Raw genomic sequence first — 22,240 nt, 5'->3', positions numbered from 1 at the left:
TATCTGCTGGTTTATGCAGTCTCCTAGAAAGGCACGCACAGTTGCTATAAGAGGGATAATGGACTTCTCTCTTGGGGCATGGCTGGCTAGTTAATTTGCTGCATGTGGACACTCCATTGGCCAGTTGTGAAGGTCTGCTTGTATATAGCAGATTATGTCACGGAAGTGAGTAAGAGAACTTGTGATCCATGACTACCCATAACAGAACAAAAATAAATAAGATGATGAATTACACACTCTTTTTTTGTTTACAATCTGGGATTTTATCCAGTGCATTTGATGACAGTGCAAGGGTCCATGTTGGGGAAGTTTGGAAGAGCTGTATATCCTTGCTATCATTTTTAGATGATCAGACAGTTGTAGAACTGGTTGAAATTTTAAAAAGAACTTGGTAGCCTAATTTTTTGTGCACTGGGGGTTATTAATTTGTGTGGGGATGTTGGCTCCTGACTTAATTAAATGAAGAAAGCTGGATAAATGCTACATAACTGTTTGCCATTTGCTTAATTATGATAGTTTTCTTCTCCTGAGAGGCCCAATCCACTTTGACCACAGGATGTGAGATTTGATGTGGTTTAGCTCCTTGGTTAATTCCTTTGCAAGATCTAGCCATTTTTATGGTTCGGTTGTGACCTCAACTGAACATTGTAAAGCTTTCAATATGTGGTTTAAAAACAAATGCATATTGTCGGAGATAAGACATTGCACTATAACATGCTGAACAGTGTTTGTGCTATTTTGGGCTGCACAACACTGTAAAAGTTTTCCTGTGATATGCTGGAGTTGGGGGGAAGTGACCTTTTTTGCTCTTGCAAAGTTCTATAAAGCAGCAACTTTGGCATCACTTAGATTTCCTAGGGTTAACAATGTCTCCCGGAGGGAAGATGTTTTTCAGCTGCAGGGATCTGTAACTAGACGATGCCATCTGGAGCTAGACTATTCCTAACCTGTGGTGTTTTGAGCCAGGTAAAGGCTTCTTGTTGTTAAGTGCCAGCTTTGCAAATCCCATTTCCAACAAACACTTTTGTGCTGTCTGGATGAGGAATTGATGCATATTCAGGTGAGCCTTTTGGGCTGGGTGGGATTTTAAACAGTTTTGGAATTCAATCATGTACATAAAACTCTTCCCATTTGAGAGGCATTTGCATCCAGGTTTTGAAAAGAGCCTGCTGTCTAACAAGGCACCCGGCTGGATAGCTGGATGTCAGAATAAATGATCAGACTATGTCCCTATCTGCACTATACAATTAAAGCAGTATCATTCCACTTTAAACAGTCATAGCTCCCCCGCCTTTAAGAATCACAGGAACTGTAGTTTGTCAAGGGTGCAGAGAGTTGTTAGGAGACCCCTGTGTTGCCCTCACAGAATTCCCAGAGTGGTTTAACAATCAATCCCTTTTCCCAGGAAGAGACCACCATTCAAAACCCTGCTGTGCCATGAAACTCACTGGGTGACCTTTTGCCAGTCATTGCCTCTCTGCCTAACTTACCTCATGGGGCTGTTGTGGGGGGAGGTGGGAGAGAACCATGTGCCTGCCTGAAGCTCCCTGGAGAACAGCTGGAAAAGAAAAGTAGTAAATAAATGCAGGCCTCCAGGCCTCTTGACCTGTTGCTTGGAACTCTCTTCCCAGGTCACACTCCACACTGGCTATTCAAACCCCTCCCCCCCCCCAATATTTTCCATGTTTTCCCTAAACTCTTATAAATGCCTCCAGTTTGTATGGAGGATAGAGAGGTGTGTGTGAATGGGTATATAAATTAGTCTACTGTACCAAGGTATCATTTGCATTCATTGCTCCACCCCTTTTGCCTTTGACACTGCCCGCCACTGGCATGTGGCCCTCAGAAGTTTGCTCAGAAGAGAATGTGGCCCTTGGGTTAAACATGCTCCCTACCCCTTATCTGAATGAAAACATGTCATCTCTGCCTTGGTTGTTTGGAGGCAATTTTTTTTACCACGAGTGACTAGGTGAGTGGCTTTTTAAAAACTGGATTTAGGAGTAGAGCAGACTTACCAGGAAGGCAGCCACCTAGGACAGGCTGCTGAGGGACACAATGGCAGACCATTGCAGAGTTATGACACAACTTAACAGTTTTCTATTACTAGAGCCAACTGATTGCATGGGACTGGTTGTTTTTTTCATTTCCTCTAGGTGGAAACTGCTCCTGCAGTTGAAAGTTTATGGACCCAGAGGGAAAGATGGTCACCAATACATGGGAAATGCTGTTGGAACGTTGTCATAGTAGAGATGGCAGCAGGAACTGGAGGGAGAGAGGATGTGTGTTCTCATCGCTCACTGGAAGAGCAAGCTTCACAAAGCTTACGGTGCTTTGCAAGTTTATTAAAACACACAAACTCACGCATAGAACCGATCTTCCTGCTCTTAAGAAAACCCGTGCCTCTCTGAGAATACATTTGAAAGACAACCATTTGTACTGGTTGCAGTTCTGACGCAAAGTACTAAACAATCTGAGACAAACAAGCAAATAATACCATCCTGTATAACTTGCATCCAGGCCAAGCAGGCAGAATATACTTGGTCTGTTATTCCTGGTTTGTGCATAAGGCTTGGAGTGACACCACAGATGCACGCACATTCCTCTGTGACTTGGGCATGTGTGAAACAGCCAGAGCTTTAATAGCAACCTCCTCAAGCATAGTCTTTTCCATGGAGGCAGTTCACACATTCGGCTGCAACTTATCAAGTGATGTGAGATGCTGAGTGATGGGCTTACACAGGTGAATCGGCTCACAGTTTCTGTCAGGGGTGCACTATCTATAAATAATTCATAAGAGCGCACTACCCCAAAGTAATTTGGATTTTTTAAAGAAGTCATTGCTTGTGAGTTGGTTGCAAGTTCTTCCTTTAGACATGTACAAAGGAGAGGGGGATTTATCTATTTTTTTAAGAAGAGGTGTTTTGGTTCATATAAAAAAATAAATTATATAATCTTACTTTTTTATTTTACTTCTTTTAGCGCTAATTCCCAAACCTTGTGAAAAAGGCTCAGCAAGCGGGTTCAGCTGAAATGTGGTATGTCAGCAACCCACAGGACTGACCCACACATTCCCTGCTCTTTTTGCCAGCCCAGCAGGTCTTCCTGCCCCTCCTTCACACTGCCCCCTCCCTTGCATCACTGCTCGCTCCCCCCTCTCCAGCTGACTGCCTTGAAAACTTCAGTAGCAGCACCCCTTGCAAGAAATGATTTGCTACTTGGGGCTGGTGTAAAGTTGCACAATCTATAAAGCTGTAGTTGAGAGGAATATAGGCTTTGCCATATGTCTGGCACCTGAACGTTCTGCCAGCGTATCTGATGTGTCCTGGCAGTGCCTCTCTCACGGTGGTGGCAATGCAACAAGGTGTAGCCCTCAGTGTTCCTTGAGTTCCTCACCCTAAGAAATGCATATAGCAGAAATTCATGAGGCTAGTCCTTTAATGCCTGTGGACTTTAAATCCACATGAAGCAGTGTCTGCTCCTCAACCTTGAGCCCGTGTCCTTCTGCATCTCTCTGTATTCCTGAACAGAGAGATCAGATGTGAGATGCAAAGCAAACCAGTCCCCCTTGAGGCTTAGGGCGACGTTGATGGTCAGAAGGAAGCAGGGTCACTTAACATTTTCCTCGTGTACCAAACTACCCGCCCTGAAGGCTGCTAGTAAATCAATGGTATGTGATAACTTGCTAGAATCATTACTGAATTTCAGTAACTGAGAAGCAAGGAGGCAGGTAATCATAGTCCCACCTCCACATCATCTGGAAGGAAGGACTACACCTTTTTATAGCCTTTTTGTGTGTGTAACTACTTTCTACTTGGGGTGGAGCCGCAGTAATTCTTCCTTCCTGACCAACGCTCCAAAACCGTTTCACACATGTAAATGCAGTTCCACACATGTAAATACATCACGGCCCTTTCCTCATGTGCATAATTGTGTGTGCAGGATTGTAGCTCAAATGCAGGAAGCGCAGGAGCTCCTCTTCAGCTGCTGGATTTCTATTTGTATTTTAAATTGTGTTTTGATGTTTTTCTAGCTGCAGTAAAACAACTATAACTCGTGACAAACCGCAACTTATTTTCCTTCTGTCATGTGCTCGCTTCTTTCCAGGGTGCTGCTCTGGCACAAATATAGCAAGGCTGCAGTAATGATTTAACTTGCATTGGGTGGAGGCTGTTGAACCTCACAGCAAGGCATACATCTTTTCCTCGTTTCCATGCGCTTAATGCAGGCAGCATTTCCTTGCCCTTGGTTCCACCATTAGGCACTTTAACAAAAGCACATTGCCCTAACCTTGTGGGACATGGAAGTCCAATTTTTCATGGTGCTGGCAGGCCCTTCACATTCTCCCTCTCTCTGTCTCCATCCCCCCCCCCCCGTCTCCCTCCCCTCCTCCAAGGTTTCCTTTTTTCCTACAAAACTGCAAGGGTGGATTGGGAAGCTATTTCTTGCAAGCTCTGGTCACACTGTGAAGATTTCAAGTCTGCCCTCCATGTTTCTGTCTCCCTGATGGTTCGCCTTGAAATTCTTGGCTTTTTGGCCTCAGCTGGGGCTTCTGCTTCTCTTTCTTCTCTTTCCTTTTTATTTTTTTAGCTGCTTTCAAGGCAGATCACATGAGAAATTCAGTGCCTCGCAGTTGGCAGATTTTAAAAAAAGAAAAAGCTGGGAGGAAAGATGATCAGCGACTATTTGTCTTTCAGAATGTCTTGACAGTGGTATTTCCTCAGTGGGGTTTATGCTCTTTTAAAACGATGTGGAGGAAGGATGGAAGACATCTTTGGGGGCCCTTGTTAACAGGGCTGCTGAACAAGAGTGTGGAATATTGCTGTGGCTGGAAGGTTCACGCATAATCATAGATAAACTGGAGGACTGCTTTGGCCTGGATGTGTTTGTGCACTCATGGCTCTCACTCACTGCTTATGTAGGTGCAGAAGTGCCAAGGTTATGACTGCCTAGTAGACTTACATCTCTTTCCTTTGGTGTAAAAAACCACAGTACTCAAAAGTGTACCACTTCTTATTCCTTATGCTCATCCTTGACTCTCAAGGGTCATTATCTAGGACTGGGGGAATCTTTTTGGCTCCACGGGCCAGATCCTTACCAGAATTGGTCCATTGGGCCAAATCTGACAGGCGGACATCATTACCTGACATCACAGTGATATTGGTTGCAAAGTGTTTTGACGTTTCAGCATTGAGAGGTACTGCTATAATCAAGTCCCGTCCCCCCCCCCCCATTTCAGCAGAGAATTCCATGCAAAGCTGTACCTGAATCAGGAAGGGGGTTGCATTGAGTCCTGCCAAACTGCCAGGATTTGATGGTCACTCTACCATCTGATATGCGGGTGGCGCTGTGGGTAAAAGCCTCAGCGCCTAGGGCTTGCCGATCGAAAGGTCGGCAGTTCGAATCCCCGTGGCGGGGTGCGCTCCCGTCGTTCGGTCCCAGCGCCTGCCAACCTAGCAGTTCGAAAGCACCCTCGGGTGCAAGTAGATAAATAGGGACCGCTTACTAGCGGGAAGGTAAACGGCGTTTCCGTGTGCGGCTCTGGCTCGCCAGAGCAGCGATGTCACGCTGGCCACGTGACCCGGAAGTGTCTTCGGACAGCGCTGGCCCCCGGCCTCTTGAGTGAGATGGGCGCACAACCCCAGAGTCTGTCAAGACTGGCCTGTACGGGCAGGGGTACCTTTACCTTTACCTACCATCTGAGGAGACGTGCAAATAGCTTCTCTTTCTGAGCAGGCATGGCAATGGCTGATGTAGGTGTCATTACAACTCTGCAGTTCTATGATTCTACACATGGGGGGTATGCCTGCACCATTTAAGAGCTGCTGTCTCTTTTTCTACTCTCTTACACATGGCAGCCATTATACTACACTCCCATGTTGGCTATTTTGTTCCTGGTGCTGATGACACTTCCTCAGAGTTCCAAATGTGCCTACTGGTCCCAAAAGTTTGGTGGACCCTACAATACGTTATTTCCTGTAATATACTGGTTTTCTTTAAGTAAAGAGTTGAAGCTATGAGTAATGGCTTATCACCTGATTGCTTAAAGTAGGGTCTGCTCCAATAATCTATAAAATGGGTGATGTGATCTGATTTCTGGAACAAAGACACATGTGGATGGGGGGTGGTTATGCTACTAAAATGCGCTGTGTGTGTGTGTGTGTGTGTGTGTACATACAGCATAGGGAAGCTATTTTGCAAAGCTGTTTCCATTTAGACATTTTCTTGAAAGTTTTTTTTTAATAGAAATAATATTTGTTGGCTGTGATCTCCAAAGATGTCATTTGGGAGCTTCAAGTATAAAAGATTTACTCTCTGCGTCTTTTGTTGAGCTGTTCATGGTCTGTCCCACATATTTTCTCAGAGATGGCAAAGTACCAGCTTTATTCTAAAGTTTCTCCGGTCTATTATTTCATTTTCTGCTTTCTTCAATTGTAAACTAATTGAGTGTTTCAAAGGCATTAGACTGACAGCCCTCAAGAGATGCAAGCTTTATAATTCCACCATAGAAGCTTAGTATGGGCAGGAACCAAACAAACTTGCCAGTGTGGTTCTTTTGAAAGTGTTCAGAAATTAACTTAAGGGGTATTTGCACTGGTGCCAGTTCCCAGTTTCTTGTGCTTCCACTTTGAATGATGAAACTGGAGTGGGAGGATTTTATTTTATTTTAAAGGAGAAATGACAAGATAGAGGAATCCCATGTGGGCATGTCTTCTTGCATTATTAGCACAGAGCCTGCTTGTCAACCTGAGTGGCCATCAGTAGAGCTTACAAGGTGTGGGCTTTGGTATGAAGTTTGGGAGCTCAGAATGAAAGCCTCAGTGAAGTGAACATTACAAGACACTTCCCCCACCCCCAAATTCTTTCCAGGCTCAGATTTTCATCTGAGCTGGAGAGGGCAGGGGAAACTGGCTCATCTGCCACCCCCAACTTCCTGTCCCTTTCAAAATCTGGTCTCCGTCAGAGAGAAATGAGAAAAGCACATACATACTTGGGGTAATACACACAAGGATCTCTCTCTTCTCTCCTCCTCCTTTTCAATTTGCACATCTCTTAAAGTCACTTCTATGGGCAAAGCAGTTTTAAGTGTGTCTGACCCACATATGTGCAAAACCCGAGGAAGCCCAAGACCCTAGCTCAGCACTTACCCAACTTGGTGCCCTCAAGATGTTGAGCTACAACTCTTATCTTCCCTCACAATTGGCTATATTGGCTGGGACTGATGTCAGTTGTTGATTAACAATCCCTGGAGGGCCACAGGTCTGCAATCCCTGCCATAGAGGGGCCATTCCTGTGTACGGTGGGGCCATCCTTTCTTTAAAAGAATTTGCTTAGAGGTGCCAAATAAGGGACAGTTGTTGGTATGCCTTCAGTTTTAAAAACCGCAGATCCTCTTAAGGCATAAAAATATAAACTGTCCTATAGGTTTATAGGATGGAATTGATAAATCAATCAAACTGCTATGAACTTCTCCGATTTTGATATTTTATTTGTTGATTTTAAAAAATTTGCATAATTCCCACCCACCCCACCAAAACAATCCCACTGAAGCAGGGCTGGCTCACCCATGAGGCAAAGTGAGGCAACTGCCTCGGGTGGCAGAATCCACAGGGGCAGCAGATCTGGCATCCCAAGGATTCAGCACTTGGTACACTCCTTGGAGGCTGTGCCTGCCTCCTCCTCAACATTCCCCTTAGTGCAGCCCCTCTGCCCTGTGTGGTAGGTGTGTGTGTACACCATTTTGTGGTTTGCCTCAGGTGTCAAAATGGTTTGGGCTGCCCTGCACTGGAGTAGCTTTGACATATCATGTCAACTTGTTGAATATACTCCTGAGACTCCTTTTTGGTTTATGACAAAATTTCCTTCCTTAACACTTCTTCATTAACTTTTGTAGCCTATTCCACCACTTCCTATGGAAGGCCTCCACACTGATAATTTCTATCTTACTCATTTCTTTGTTATGTTTGTGTTCTGCCAGTAAACTTGGAGTGAAGGACTTCTAGGCAGTATCCCATTCAAACCCTGAGCAGATCCTGAGCTGCTTAAGTCCAGAGATGAAACTGCGTCAGATTCACTTTTCTTGGTCTCTGGGCTCTGGGGAGGGTAGATGTCCTAGTTAAGTCCTTGACTAATGTTGTTGGAGGTGGTTTTCTTCTTGCATAATGATGCCATCCCAGTTGTTGTGCAAGAAGGTTCGGAGCCGGGTGTCAACTGTTATTGCTTCTAAAGCAGGCATCTGTGAGACCTGTGGTAGGCATCTCCAAGTTCCCACTCTCTCTAAGTTGTCAATGTTTAAATGACATTTCCATTTAAGTTTAAATGGTGGTTGTCTTGACAAAGGAAAGTAGTTCCAAAGAGAGTGTTAATGCAGCACCGCAGGCTAGAGAAAAGAAAATATTCTTTGTTCTAAATGAGCTCCCAAGTAAATCTGTCTTCTCTAATGTATGCAGGGGAGAGGAAATATCTTTGTTCTAAATGAACTCCTGAGTGGAGCTGCTTTCTCCTAATGTATCGTGTTCAGTGGCTACTTCAATAAATGACAGTGGCTTGTTTTGATTTAACCCTGGTAAACAAATGCTCTTGTGCCTGGCACTTCATCTTCTTGAGGTTGGTCTTTTTGCAGCAAGGACTGGTGATGAGATTTTCTTTACCCAATCATTTTGAGATGGTGCAAATATCATGGACCCTGTGAGGAGGTATCTCTAAATTGTTCCACACATGGCAGCTGAAACCACACAGCAAGCCCTTCTACTGCAGCGATTTACCAAATGGACTAGACTAGCAATGCTTCTATTAAGGGTCCAAAGCTACGTATAACGTGACATGGCCACCCGGAAAATGTTCCGTGATTTTGCACAGGTACTGCATCCTAAGAATTAGGAACATAGAGAGCAGGCCATTGCTCCATGTAGTTCAGTATTGTCTGCACTGGCTGGCAGTGACTCTCCAGGGTTTCAAGCAGAGCCCTACCTGGAGATGCCAAAGGAATCTGGGACCTTCTGCATGCAGAGCATGTGCTGTGGCCCTTCCCACAAAGCGTAAGTTGTGCAATAGCATCTAACATATGAATTATTGAATACGCGCATGTAGTAGTTGTAACATGTCAGATCCTAGCTGCAAGACATGTGTGAAAAATATGCACAGATATACCTCATTGGGCATGTGGCCAGCAGTGGTGGGTTAGGGGACTGTAGTGGTGCAAGCTACCCTCATCTATTTCTGTTTATGTATCAGATTGAGACGTCTTGTGATTTCATACAGTTATGGCTGCTTAATGGTGATCAAATTTTAATTTGCCATTAGCTTTTCTTGGAGACAAGAGATGAAGACATTCTCCCCAGGTTTGCTGCTTTGATGTCTCTGTAGGGATCTTTCTGAGCTGCAGGGCATCTTATCTGTTAACTCAAGATTCTCTTGGCCCCACAATTGTCATGGCAGGTTGTTCTTTGTTTCTTCTCTCTTTCCCCTCCCCTTGGTCATTTGCGTTGGATGCTTTGGTTCCCAGTTGGGTTGTCTGACTTTTCTGTACTTGCTGAGCTTAAATCAGCTGTGGGTGTTTGTTTTCCCTCAATCTGCAGCCAAAGGCTTTTACTCCTCAACAGTTGTTTGCTTACATTCAGCCTCCTGCAATCAGTGATGCAAAAGTACAACCTGGATCTTTTAATACAGGTGACAGATCTTCTTTTTTAAGCAACATTTATCATGTCTTTCACCTTCCCCCAGCTGTTGTGAGCAGTATATTTCCATCTCTTAATCCATTTGAACTGGTGAGGGAAATGCTATGTTTGTTGCTGTTAATGTTAATGTTGGCATTCACTCTCAGGCGGTGTACAGGGTTGGCGCTTGCTGGTGCCACAATGTGTTAAGGGGCCTATGGGTGATCAGTGCTGCCATTTTTTATCTTCTGGGTATCCTGGTCCCACACAGCAGGACTTCCCCAGCTTCCTCAGGCTTCTCCCTCACCTGTCATTTACAGCCGCCGCCAGTAGGCTATAGGAGAGGGGGTAGGGTGGGCTTTCCATGCCTCTCCATTGGCTCTGCTGAAATTGGCACCTTCCCTCTCTGATTTTTTTCCATTCCAGTTGATCATTGTAAAAAAATCTGTAACTAATAAATGGTCTCTTGAGTTCGCTTTTCATTACCTCCCTCCCAGCTCCTTTTGTGCTGTGTCTTTTTAGGTGACTAAGCCCAAAGGCAGGGGTTCGGTCTTATCATTTGACATTTGATAAGCCGCTCTGTGGGCCTTTTGCAGCTGAGGAGCAGGATATCAATGTTTTATGTAAAATACTAAATATTGCCTCCCTTTAGAGTGTTGTGCAACAGTACAGGGGGTCTGAGATGTGCTCCTTATTCTGGTGTGGCTCAAAAAGATCAGAAGCAGCAAGTCTTGTCTCTCTAATATGACCTGTGGCAAGGAGGCAAGCTGCCCAGGAGCCCATTAACAGCTTGGAGACACCCATAAGAAAGACTTAGGCCCAGCACAGCTGTGCTAGTTGAGGCTGATAGTTGTAGGGCACTGGTTTAGACGCCATTATTGGCCTGGGTCAAATGTGTATGGAGGAGAGAGCACAGTTATAATGACGGATTTCTCTCATCTAGAATTAGGTCTCCGTTACTCAGTAACTCTGGATTTTTCTTTCTTGTGTGCTTGCTCCGAGTATCTGAATCTGTATTGTGCTTCTGGAAAGGAATTCTGAGCACAGCCCTTTCTCTGACTCACTTTGGGCTTGCTGCACTTTTCTACAAAGCCAAAGGTGGCTGGCTTTGTTGTTCCGTTCTCCCTATCCTGCCGAACGACAGGTGTCTTCTTTGTACTGTTGCCCTGTGAGATGTAAGGGGAGTTGTCAAAAGGAAACGGATTCCTCATCCCGCCATGCTTTTCTGGCATCATTTTTGTTTTTCACAGGGGTTCTTGTCTTGGGGCAGCCTGAAAAAGAAAGACAAACCTTCACAGAGATGTCAAGTGTTGGCTTCCATTGGCCAGGTCTCCTGTTGCCCATGGGAATTTCCTTTGAATCTCTGCAGCAAAGAGAATCACAGCTTCAGGGAAAGTTGGAATCCCAAACCCAGCCCTTGAGTAAATTCTATAAATCTACTTATACCTGCTTCCTTTACATAATTTTTTTTTTTTTTAATGGGGTGTGTGTGGAATGGGCCTCTGCATGGCACTGATAGCATGCATCCTGGTCACAAAAATCTCTTCTCAGTTCTCTGGCTTTTTCTCTTTTTCACCAGGCACTGCCTACATGTTTCCTCTATAATCTTAAAAAACTAGAAACACTCCCTCCCCACCACAATAAATGCTGATAACCTGCCAGTTAGCAACTGATGTGCTGGCTCACCGGGCCCTGCCCCGTTTGCTCCTTGAGGAGGAAGGAAGTGAGGAAGCCAGGAATAGTTGCAGCTTCTCAGCATTCAGGAGGCAAATTGGCACAGATGCTGCTTTTCCCTTAAGGGTGACAAAAGAGGTGTATGGCCTGTCACACTGACGCTGCAGTGGAGGTGATGTAGTATGGCTCTGGGAATATGTGCTTGCTAGGGGAAGCATGAAGATACATAGTGCTGGCTGAGTAGTTAAAAACACTTGGTTGCTGCTTGTTCTTATAATAAATGGTAGTCTTTGGTTCTCTCGCCCGCTGAAGGATACACTTTGACCAAATAGGGCTAAAGAAACAAAAGTAGTTGAATAGGGCACTGTTCTAGGTGGGTGGGGAGCAGGGAAAGACATCAGCTCACAAAAGTGGCAAACCACAGAGGTACCAAAATAGAAGAAGTCGTCCATACATGTGTCTGTGTCTGTGATTTATTCTGGCGTGTTAGTTTGAGCCAGAGGAGTTCTTCATCAAAGGATATAATTTGGTTTATGTAAGTTACTATTAGAGGCTTGCTCACATCTCGGATATCATTTGTAGAGTCAACTGTGTGGTCTGCCTCCTTTGTTTATTTGCGTGAACCTGGTGCTGACCGCATCATTTTCTCCATATATCACCGATGATGGAAACTGGCACACCAGCTGGATGCAAAGTGCAATTTCTGCCTGAGAGGAGCATGTCTTATCAGCATTTGATCACAAAGCTGTTTTGGAAGAAATTGCTTGCATGGTCTGCCTTCTCCCCCCAAAAGTGCAGAGGCTCAGCAGAAGGAGGAGGTGTTGATATCTTGAGGAAAACAATTCTGCAGTCAAATAATGCTTTTCCTTTGTCCCATTTTTGTTTTCCTTTACTTTGCTTTCACCACTGGTTTCATTGGATTTCCTTCCTCTGGCTCATCTGCCTGACTGTGGGCACTCATTGTTCTCTCTCTTCTGCCAAACATAAACAGGAATGCAGGTAGCCATGTTCTTCTGTGGAAGGTCGTGGTTTTATTGGCAGCAGAAGGCATGAGATTGGTAGTACCAAAGCTATAATGCTAGCTAGCTTTATAGCTGTGATCTTCTTGGACAGGCTCCTCTGAAAAACAACTTTTGAATGCATTATGTGCAACTGACCATGGAGTTTTGTCACTTACAAGATGAAAACTGTGTGCTGTTACCATGAGAGTATAGGTGCCGTTACTGTTCAAAATAATGCTAGCACTCAGAATGGATGGCATTGGTGTCTTCAGGGTGTGACAAAGAGCAAGATCAGATACGTTCTACAGAAATGTTTCTGCATTTCCAGTCCACCAAGGATTTAAACAAGGGCGTGGACTCTGAGTAATGAGAATGTTGATAAGTAGTAATGACAAAAACTGAGCACTTGGGGACTTGAAAATGTGGGTTAACAGCAAAGTCTGGTTACCTGTTAAAATGACATGAGTTAAGAAAAACTTGCAGATGTTTTCAATTGTGTAAACTAGAAGGGAACAAGGAAGCCCTGCTTATTGTCACTGGAAGTCCTGCTCTGTCTCCTTCAACTTCCTTCTCCTTCTCTGACATAAAAGGATAAGGAGAACCTGCTGGACCAGACCAGTGGCCCATCTATCTCAACATCTTGTGGGAAGCCTGCAAGCAGGACATGAGCGTGACAGTACTCTCCCCTTCTGTAGTTTCCAGCAACTGGTATTCAGAGGCCTCGGAGATTGGAGGTGGAACATAGCCATCATGGCTAGTAGTAGCCATTGACAGCCTTGTCTCATCCTCTTTTAAAGCCATCTAGGTTGGTGGCCATCACTGCTTCCTGTGGGGGCTTAGTTCCATAGCTTAACTATGTGCTGCATGAAGAAGTTTTTTCTTTTGTGTGTCTTGAATCTTCCAGCATTTGGCTGCATTGGATTTCCACAAGTTCTAGTGTTCTGAGAGAGAGAGAAGAACTTTCTCCACTTTCTCCATGCCATGCATAATTGTATAAACTCTTGTGCTTAGCTTACCTTTTTGATAAACTAAGATGCTCCAAATGCTGCAAACATTCCCTCTAGATGGATTGTTCCACCCCCTTGATAATTTTGGTTGCTCTTTTCTGAATCTTTCCCAACTCTATAATATCCTTTTTGAGGTGTGGTGACCAGAACTGTACACAGTATTTCAAATGTGGTCATTCATAGGTCCCCACACTCCTGCTGGCATTCTACCTGCATAATTGTTTTTGTAGTTTAAGTTACTTCAAGGGCAGAGTGGGTCTCCTTGTCCTGCTGCCAAATTTGTCTTGACACTTTGCCAGCTGGGGCTCCCTGTAGCTCATAGATTGGGCTCCCTATGCTGGGTTGCTCTAAATGCCTGGCTAGTTCTTCCCAGAGGCTGTAAGAAGCCAATGAGGACAGGAGGGGTGGCTCAAATTCAGTTTAGCCCCCTGGGAATAGGGAGTGAACAATGGATGTTGATTAAGCGGAGAGTGCGCAATGGCTGGTGAGTCAACCGACAGCAGACTCCTTGTGGGATGGGCCTTCCTTCCTTCCTTCCTGAGAACAGAGTCCAGTTTAAAAGCTTTCAATAATGCTACCAAAAGAAGCTAACTACCTGGCAGTGATGTTGTTTCTCACACAGTTCCAAAGCTGTCTTCACAGTTGTAAGCATTGGAGGGTGTTTTGTTAATTAATTAATCAATTAATTAAAGCTCTGTTTGATTCTTGTATGTGCACTGCCTTGACTTGTGAATTACTTCTGCAAGGCCATTCACATATGCAGTGCCCTATGGCTTGCCAAGGCTCCTTCCCTTCAGTCCCCATGAGACCCGCAATTCTGAAAGAAAAGGATCACAAGCCTGTAATAAACCTGAGCTTAAACTTCTTGCTGAATTAGAGTTTATATTATGTTAATATTCTTAGTCATAAAGTGTTGCATAAGAACCAGGAATGAATTAAGGGTTTTATTTTTCTGTGTGTTAAGTTTTAATGCTTTGAGTAGGAAGCCCGGTCAGCCCCCAATGAAGATATTGAGAGTGTTCTCTGAACTTCAGGGAGCCTGAGAACTTTCTTGGAACAGAAGTACCTCCCCTGTCTAAAAGTGAAGAATGCTGCCACCAGTCCTTCTTTTTCCTCTGAGGGCAACTCTCAAGGCTATAAGTAATTAAGTAATTAGTGTTGGTTAGGGCGATGAGGAAGGATTCAGCCCAAGGAGCAGGGTACTCTGGTTTCCTCCAGTTTTCGCTAGACAGGAATGTGTAGCAAAGGGATCTAGACAGAGTGGGAAGAACACACATCAAATCCCAGCAGCCAGTTTTAAGAGAGTTTTATTAAGAATAAGGTTTAAGAGAGTCAATATGAATGGCAGAATGGTGCATGAAAGGCAACAGGCTTGAAATGTTTATCTATCCTTAGACAACTGCTTATAAATAGGCTTTGGGTCTCCTCATGAGTAGCATCCTGGACAGTCAGATGAACAATGAGGGATAGTGAGGGACAAAACAATGATGGCAACACTCCACTTTCAAGGGCTCTTGACCCAGGTGATTGGCAGGTGACTCTAAGCAGCCAGTGACAGGGAAAATGTTGTTACCTCTTTTTTGCACGTTGGAAAGTGAGGCTACTGCATCATTTATTATGATTTGTTATTTTATTTATTTATTGTTTTATTTATTTCCTGCCCTTCACTCTAAGTTCCAGGGAGGGTTACAACAACTTAAAATACAACATTTAAAACTGTCTTGGAAATGGCTGTTGGAGTTGCCCAACTTCCTTGCCAGACGGAAAACTCCACAGGCTGTGAATTGAGACTTGGCAGAAAATATCATAAAGGGACAGGCTGGGGAGAGGCCAGAACCCTTGCCACAAATGTGACTTACCAGCCTAGAACTTAGAACAGTGGTTGCCCATTGAACTTGAATAACAACTTGACTGCATGTTCTCTGAATGCTCTGCGCTGAGACAGGTTTCAAGCTTGCCTGTATGCTTGAGTGCCTGTGTGTGACTCTCTCTGGGTGTATTCACTCAGGCATGATGGAACACACAGTTTCCAGAAGAGGAGATTATCTGTGAGTGTGGTTAGTAGATCTTTTTTGGAAGACTATCTTCATTTTGAGTAAATATGCTAGGCAAGACCAGATACTGACATAGTACCTGGAGGTGATCTGGTTGGTTAGGATGCCTTTTTACCTGCTTAAACATTAACTCAATATGGTTGATCTGGGAAGTCCTACTCCATAAGACGCTTCCAGATTCTAACTTCAGTAGCTGAGTCTTGTGCAGCAGTAGCTTATGATTTTGATTGTGGTGTAAAGGTTATGGGTTAAAAGGGGGATTTATCAATTTTGTGTGGGCAGCTGTAAATTTGCAGGTGATCTTTTGCTGAAATATCTGTTGAATAGAAGATGAACCTGTGAAAGGAAAAAGAGTTACTTTTGCTCCCATTTGTTTTTCTTCCTTTCTTGTTGGCAATTTTACCTGGGTAGTGGTCTGAGGAATTGCTTTAAGAAAACCAACACATCACACTTTACTTTCTGTTCAAAGCAATGCAAATGCTGTCTTTGCTGTGTTTTGCCTGTGGGCACTTAACATTGTTGATGTTCTTGCACACCACACCAGTCTCCGAGTGGTGTGAGATTCCAGGGGTTCCAGATGCTTACCCAGGGATTGTGTTTCCTTTTTAGGAATGAGGCACAGTGGAGACTGTGGTGTCTTTATGATATATTTACACATATATACAACCTGAGCCTACGATAGAGGGGTTCACAGCATCAACACCCCAAAGGTGTATGGTTTTTCCTATAACCGCTGCCTTGTATTCAAGCAGAAATTAAACATTGCTCTCTAGGGCTGCTATGACTCTCTCTCCAGTTTGCTGCTTTACTTCTAGGTTACATCACTGCAAAAAACTCTACTCCAGACTCTGGCCTTTTCTGTTGAGGGAGGGGCCCCCACCCATTTGCTGTCTCATACTGAGCCCCTTAATCCCCTTTATGGCTCATCACCCAGGTGATCACCTCACCAAGAGGCTAGCTTGGCTATTCCAATAATTAGATTATAACACTTGCTGTATCCAGGGATTAGAAGGATCTGGCACCCAGTTTAGCACCCCAAACTCATAACAGTATTATGAAAACAAGACTCGAGGTGCTTTGCAATGTTCTTCAAACTATTGATTGCAATCTGGATATGCACTTTGATGTTTTTGCTCCTGTTTTAAAATGTCTTTTTTTCCCTTTCTGTGTCTAAAGTAGGTGGGAGAAGGTAGACAATTATGAGAAGAATCATTGCTTTGAAAGCAGAAAGTATCTTTGTTTAGACTGGGGTGGGGGCAAATGTGCTCCTTCAGACCCCTCTGTCTGGCTCTTGGGGATTCTGTCTAGGCCATTTGTCTTGTTCACCCTGATTTCCTTTCTCCTTGAGAGCTTTTGCTTTGCTGTAACGTATCTTTGAACTGCAATGGTGCTTCTTGCTTCCCTGGATGGAGGTGAGTGCGTATAAAACTCTGGCTTTTGCATATCTGGTGTGTAGCCTAATACTCTGACTAGAAGTGTCTCTCCGGGATTTCAGACTGGGGACATTCCTAATCCTCAGGTTCTCCTGGGACCTTCTGCATTTAAAGCAGATGCGGTACTGCTGATCTGCACCCATCCCCTAATGTAGAGCTGCCTCAGTGGAGATGATGGAAATTGTTTCTCAGTAAGCATCTATAGGACTGCAGGTTGTGCCAATTAGCCAGGTAGCTTGTGAGAGTTGCTACTATAATGCACAAGATAAAAAGTGTAAAATAACCACCATCATTTTAATCAGTCGTTCATTATCTCATATGTCAATCAGGGATTCTAGGAAGAAAGGTTTTGTCTCGTTCAACAAACATGTTATCAGCCACGGTTACTGTTTAGTATTTGGAACTGTTGTTTCTACTGCAGTTCTTAAAAAACAGATAGATCTATATGCACTACAAAAATGAATTTTATTTCCCTTGCATTCAGCTCTTGCAGAGGTACATTTCTCATTTTAATAACATTTTAAAACTGCCTGGCTTAAGGATTTTCACTTGAAAGATCTGCTGAAAATCCTTGCTTACATGGAAAATCTATTACATGAAGATATGATCTAAAATTTCATCAAACTCTTAAGATTTATTGTATCTCATCTGACTCGAGGCATGAGTTGCGAGGGTAAGAAATATGAGGCATGGAGCCCTGAAGCAAAGGTGGATTTAAAAAAAAGAAAAGGGACAAAAGATTTGAGATCAGGGGAAATAATCTATGTTTTCTGGTACGAGGTATTTAAAATACCCTAATTGCCTTCCCACCAAATTTAGTGCTTAAAGGAAAAATGCAAAATGAGATGGCAAAATAAAGTAATGTGAAAGTCTGGCTACTCTCTCAATTTTGCAGTCAAACCACTTGCTCAGGTGAGGAATGATTGTTCCTGGGCAAGTAACTTGTCAGAACTGCTGCCCTGGGAGGTAGAAAGGGCACGTAGGAAAACTCAGGGGGCAGAATTGCTAATAGGTTTCACTGGCCCTGGTGCTGCCTTTTCTGGCACGGCAATAAAGTAATGGGGTGGGGTGGGGGGAAATGTAACAGCTTAATTTCTGTGTGTCAGAGGCTGCTGCTGAAAGCATGGAAGCAAGGCCAGTCATTAAAAAAAAAAAGGCAACATAAGTCAACAACCTTGCTTTAGGATGGTGGTCAGTTTTCTGCACTTTCCTGCAAAATTGCATTCCATGTGCCATTTCAGAAATGCTTATCTGGAGTGTGACGTGGGAGGACATTGCTAAAAGGTCTGGCGAAGGTGAGTAACGGTTTTCTATTTTATCGTCTTGGCATGAGATTGGAAAATAAAGTCAGATTGTGATTAATCATGCCATACAGTGTTTGCTATGATATTTCATGTGTTGCCTGTCAATCAATAAAAAAATCTCTTCTAGCATTTAATAGATAAAAATAGGGACACGTTTTTTTTTATTTTGTACGCTTGGAACACATCCCGAACCGTTCTTGATTGAAACCCACCAGATGCTTGTGGGAAGAACTGTGTGGTAGCAGCAGTCCTGTCCTTCAGATGTGGACATAATTAGCTTCTCCATTCCTGCACCTGGTCAGGGGAAGTGGTTGCTCTTTCATCGGACCTCCAAGGCCACTGACATGGTCAAGGAAGGAGGGCAACTCCACCAATTTCCCAAAACTGGCTGCCTGAAGGAATGACTATATGTGTGGAGCAGCTCTGACCCCCTGGCCCAAGCATTGTTATCTGCTGTGCTCTGATTTTGGTTCCCAGTGTGTGTGTTTTTCTGGGAAAGGCTTGCTCTTGTCCCCAATGTCATGACTGCCATCATGAGTTGACATCAGCTTCTTCTCATTTCTATGTGGAAGCTGGATTCCTGCCGAGACTGTACAGTACATGACTTTGCTCAAATGGAGTTTGTGAGCCAAACTGGTCATTTAAGTCAAATTGTATACCTGCAGTCCAGACGTTAATTGGGCACTTTTAATTATTAAAATGTTGGCACATGCAACCAGATACGAGGTTGCATCCATTTGTGTCCCTCTGCTTGTGCAAGGCTCTTTGCTTCAGCAGATATTTCTGTGAATGGAAGGGGAAGGGAAGTGATATTTGCCAATTTCTCTTTTCTCCCACAGCCTGCTGTGCCACTTTCCATATCATAGCAGCCTGCTGTTCTGTAAAGCAGATTTTGGGGCTGCAGAGAGAAGAGAGACTCAGAAAAAAATGGCTTCTCTTCCCTCCCCTTTCTGCTCATGGAAACCTTTGCTGGATCAAAGAGCTTTCCATGAGCCTACTGACACAATTGGATACAATCCAGAGCTTTTATAGTACCTGGGGGCAAAATTCAAAAACTTTGGTCATGCATCCTTCATTGTGTGATTGTGATAGGATTCCTTTCTGTGGTGTTTTGATCAGTGCCTGTGTGCGTTGCTGCCCACTGGTAACCTGTAATGCTTTTTTGGGGGGAAGAGACATGGAAATTTAAGACTGCTGTATTCTGCAAATGTGCAGTGGCCTGAACATAAGTCCAGAAATAATAATAAAAAATAGAAGGCTGCTAAAATAGCTGCAGCTCTCCAAATAATCAGCAACATTTACCCTCTGGATTGACAAGTTTTTATAGAGGGCAGGGATAGAAATGAATTGCTGCTCTGGCCTTTTATGGTTTTTCTTGATGTAGCTCAGTTGGTAGAGCATGAGACTCTTAATCTTAGGGTTGTGGGTTTGAGCCCAGTGTTGGGCAAAAGATTCCTGAATTGCAGGTACAGTAGTGCTTTTTCTGGGGGGTTCTCAAGGGTGCGCAGTACCGGCACCTTCCTCCTCCCCCATCCCAAATGTTAAAAGAGTGGCACTTACTCACAACTTCATGGTGAGTACCAGCACCATTTTTCCTAAATAATAAAAAAGAGCACTGATTGCAGGAAGTTGGATGAGATGAATCTTGTGGTCCCTTCCAAGTCCACAATTCTGTGATACTCTATAGCCACATCCTGTGTCTGATCACCTGATTTAAAAGTAAGGAAGAGCTTTGGTTCCTTTGGAGAAATACATATTAGAAAGTAGCTTAAGAATCCCCTATAACAGATTGATAAACTTAATAGCAGAAAATGAGCTTCCCCAAGTTCAGTGTGTAACAGAAGACGCTGGGCAAGAATCAAGATGCAACCCAGTCCCCTTACAAGTGTGGGGGAGAGCCATGAAGCCTCAAGAATGGCAGTTCTTTGTGCAAACTATACAGTGGTACCTTGGGTTAAGAACTTAATTTGTTCTGGAGGTCTGTTCTTAACCTGAAACTGTTCTTAACCTGAAGTACCACTTTAGCTAATGGGACCTCCTGCTGCCGCCGCCGCACCACTGCACGATTTCTGTTCTCAACCTGAAGCAAAGTTCTTAACCCGAGGTAATATTTCTGGGTTAGCGGAGTCTGTAGCCTGAAGCATCTGGTAACCTGAGGTACCACTGTACATTGGTTTTAAAGTCGTCCTCAAAATATTTGCTAAAGGTTAAGTAAGGAAAGCAGCATACTGATAGAAAAAAAAAAGGGGGGGGAGTCATTCCTGGAAATGGGAGACAATAATTGGACTGTTGGTATTAAATAACCAGTTCTTCTCTGTGAGGGGTACTAGTGCAATAAATGGATATATCGGCCTTTGTATATGCACAGTACTAGAATTTAGCATCACACAAGCTTTCCTTCTGAAATATGTCGGCTGAAGGAAGCAACGTTTTTCCCCACAGCTACATTTTTTGACTTTTTTTTTCTGTTGGTGGAGGTCACCTTTGTGAATGAGCTTGTTGGGGCCTGAGACTGATAACTTATTCCATTGTGAAACAGACAAGTAAGTGCAAGATGGCACATAGGCCAAGGAACTTAAAAAGGGCAAAGGCGTTAAGTTATCTTTTAAAAACCGAATTGAGAAGTGCAGAGTAGGTAATCCCTTAGAAGTAGTAAAATATCTCAGCAGGCCAAAATTACAGTGTCAGTCTTCTGATGTTCTTATCTAAATTGGCATCTAATCTTAGTCTCTAGGAGAATGAACAGGCAAGGATGTTGTTTATAGGGATGTCTGTCTTATTGTTCAAACAGAAGGTGGTAGGTGAAAATCTTCATGATCTCTAATCAAACAAGGCAATTTCAGGTGCAAACTGTTTCCAAATAAAGTCTCTGAGAAAGCTGGTTTGTTTGTTTAGGACAAAAGTTATTTTAACTTAATGCGTTGCACTGGGAGATGGAAAAATGCATGCTCTGGCATCAGCGTGGCTTCTGACTTACCCAGCAGAAATGCAAAAGAAATGGGCTGCTTGCTCTTATCTTGGAACTTAGCAGACATTCAGGCTGGCCTTGGGCAGTTTTCTAGAGAAAGATCCTTGCTTTCTGTCCTTGTGAATCCTTCTGAACCAAGAGCTGCTGCATGCTTTCTGAGCTGATGTGAACATAGACAAATTACAGCAGGGGTCATCAATGTGGTGCCCTCGATAACTTGTCCTAACACCCACAAAGCCTCGAAGATCCCCCCCCACTCCCTGTCCCCTTCCATAATGAGGTGGTGAGGGTGATTATCTTTTTCTCCCCGGAAAAGTACATAGAGCTAAAGGTGGATGTTGTTTCTGCTTCCTCGTTAGGCTCTATGTGCTTTTCCTGCACTACAAGGGTGAAACTGGTGCTGGCACTGGGTTATCTGATGAAATTATAATCTACTTATATGATGTAGAAAAAAACTTATCCACATCCCAAGATCTTTGTGTGCATTTCTTTGCCAGCGGCAGCGTGTTATACTTTGCAGGACTGCATAGGAGTCGACTCCCAAGAGTCCACTTCTTGTTCCTGTTAAGCTATAGATTGCTTGGATTGCTTTGATACTCTAGGACCTAGCTAATGGAAAGAGAACCTTCAAACCTGCATAAGAATATACATGGTTTTCAGAGAGCGTCAATTCACCCCCGTTTCCCCTTTATGTTGGTTTTGATGCTCCAAAACATGTGAATTACCATGTCCCATCCAAATGGATGGAGATGGCCAGATGGCAAGCCTAATTGCAGTAGCAATTTCCCCCCATCTTCCTGGAGAATGATTTGATATTCAGAACTGCAATTTAAATCCCAGCTGATTAATCAGCCTCCAAGCCGATCATGCTAATGTTCTAGAATGTTGGAGACCAATTCGCTCTCCAGTTAACTGGAATAAGCAGAGGCATTCTTCTTGGCATCCTTAACTACTTTGGGCCAAACAATGCACAACTGAATTTCTGTTAAATTAAAGTCTTCCTCTCCCCCACCCGCTTTTGTGCACTGCTCAGTTTTATTTGTATGGCAATATAGTTTTACTGTTTCTAGTTAGCTCTAAAAAAATCTTATTTGAATGTTTGTTTATATAAATTTGATACTGATTTCCTCCTATTTTTTTATGCAA

General features: G+C 43.7%; 1 protein-coding gene across 7 annotated transcripts in view; it reads left to right on the top strand.

Annotated features, from left to right (window-relative positions):
* TSPAN4 (tetraspanin 4) overlaps positions 1–22,240 on the top strand; it is a 506,481-nt gene that overhangs the window by 40,871 nt on the left and 443,370 nt on the right. For 2 of the 7 annotated variants that reach the window (XM_077931619.1, XM_077931611.1), the window contains exon 2: positions 18,064–18,117. The exons of the other annotated variants lie outside the window; for them this stretch is intronic. The gene's annotated coding sequence lies outside the window, so the exon portion shown is untranslated. The remainder of the gene's footprint in view (positions 1–18,063; positions 18,118–22,240) is intronic. 7 annotated transcript variants of the gene reach the window in all.

This window comes from Podarcis muralis, chromosome 1 (assembly GCF_964188315.1).
Source record: "Podarcis muralis chromosome 1, rPodMur119.hap1.1, whole genome shotgun sequence".
Classification (NCBI taxonomy): Eukaryota; Metazoa; Chordata; class Lepidosauria; order Squamata; family Lacertidae; genus Podarcis; species Podarcis muralis.
This window is presented reverse-complemented; position numbering and strand designations above follow the sequence as displayed.